At 49.5% G+C, this 1,797-nt stretch overlaps 1 protein-coding gene across 5 annotated transcripts in view; it reads right to left on the reverse strand.

Annotated features, from left to right (window-relative positions):
* The window catches only part of LOC128684325 (cationic amino acid transporter 4-like), a 64,462-nt gene extending 63,868 nt beyond the window's left edge, over positions 1–594 (reverse strand). For 2 of the 5 annotated variants that reach the window (XM_070097785.1, XM_070097747.1), the window contains exon 1: positions 506–594. The gene's annotated coding sequence lies outside the window, so the exon portion shown is untranslated. Of the gene's footprint in view, positions 1–478 lie in introns of all 5 variants that reach the window. The other 3 variants (XM_070097764.1, XM_070097756.1, XM_070097778.1) reach the window with 3 other exon arrangements.
* Positions 595–1,797: the final 1,203 nt, after the last annotated feature.

Raw genomic sequence — 1,797 nt, forward strand, 5'->3', positions numbered from 1 at the left:
CTCTCAGCCTAACTTAACTAGTTTAGTTACCCTCCCTGTCTAGCTTAACTAAGCTTAATGTATCTTGACACTGGTAAAGGGCTCTTAATCCAAGGGATTGGAGAACCCCCCCACCCCCGGTGGCTCTCATTCCTCGGATCAAACCTCCTTACGTCCCATTCCCCCCCGGGGTGGCGTTACTCCCAAGGGTTTAGCGCTTCCTCCAGAATAACTATCGCGGTGTTGTGAATTTCACACGCGACCGCTGGAGAAGCCTGCCGTGTAGGCCACACGTTTCGGTATAAAGATGCCTAAATGTTGCACGTTTTAGCTAGTTGCAAATTGTTGTTGCAGCGCTGTATAGCCCTTGTGGCTTAGCGCTTCTTTTTGATTATAATAATAATGCAAATTGTTGCAGCCTCGTTATTGTGACTGTTGCATCTCGTTTCCAAATATCTCGTGTATTAACGCAATATTGGTGATGTTAGATGTTTAATACACATGGATTTTCTTTTGGTAAAATCACTTTGAAGGATTTAATGGATGTGATATCACTGGGTTTTCAGAGACGGAGCAGCGCACATCCTCTCACTATGACAGCGCGCGCGCTACTGACCGGCCCGTCCAGCTGACTCTTGGACCAACTGACTTAAGGTCCAGCTGACTCTTGAACCAACTGACTTAAGGTCCAGCTGACTCTTGGACCAACTGACTTAAGGTCCAGCTGACTCTTGGACCAACTGACTCTAGGTCCAGCTGACTTCTGGACCAACTGACTCTTGGACCAACTGGCTCTAGGTCCAGCTGACTCCTGGACCAACTGACTAGGTCCAGCTGACTCCTGGACCAACTGGCTCTAGGTCCAGCTGACACCTGGACCAACTGGCTCTAGGTCCAGCTGACTCCTGGACCAACTGGCTCTAGGTCCAGCTGACTCCTGGACCAACTGGCTCTAGGTCCAGCTGGCTCCTGGACCAACTTACTCCAGGTCCAGCTGACTCTAGGTCCAGCTGACTCAAGGTCCAGCTGACTCAAGGTCCAGCTGACTTCAGAACCAACTGGCTCTAGGTCCAGCTGACTCCAGGACCAACTGACTCTAGGTCCAGCTGACTCCAGGTCCAGCTGACTCCAGGTCCAGCTGCCTCCAGGACCAACTGACTCCAGGTTCAGAACCAACTGACTCCAGGTCCAGAACCAGTTGACTCCAGGTCTAGGACCAGCTGGCTCCAAGTCCAGGACCAGCTGACCTCAGGTCCAGAACCAGCTGACTCCAGGTCTAGGACCAGCTGGATCCAGGTCCAGGACTAGCTGACTCCAGGTCCATAACCAGCTGACTCCAGGACCAGCTGACTCTAGGTCCACTTGACTCCAGGTCCAAAACCAGCTGACTCCAGGCCCAGGACCAGCTGACTCCAGGTCCAAGACCAGCAGATACTGTGAATCCCTATTATTATTATAATGTTGGGGAAGCGCTAAACTCGTAAGGATTACACAGCGCCTGCGGGAATGGAAGGTATTCAGGCTAAATTTGGAACCGGAACACAGATCCAATTCCCTAGATCAAGAGCCCCTCACCAGTGTCAAAATGACCAGTACAGGAATTGTGGTTTGGTGGTAAATGATCTGCTGTTCTCCAGCTCAGACCAATATTACTGCCAGTGTTATTATTACTATCAAAACAGTGACTTCCTTGAGGTGTGTTCCAGACAGCTTCCAAACGGCATCCCAACTAAATTAATTCATATTATTATTATTATTATAATCAAAAAGAAGCGCTAAGCCACAAGGACTATACAGCAAATTAATTCATAAACTCTT

This window comes from Cherax quadricarinatus, chromosome 4, assembly GCF_038502225.1.
Source record: "Cherax quadricarinatus isolate ZL_2023a chromosome 4, ASM3850222v1, whole genome shotgun sequence".
Lineage (NCBI taxonomy): Eukaryota > Metazoa > Arthropoda > Malacostraca > Decapoda > Parastacidae > Cherax > Cherax quadricarinatus.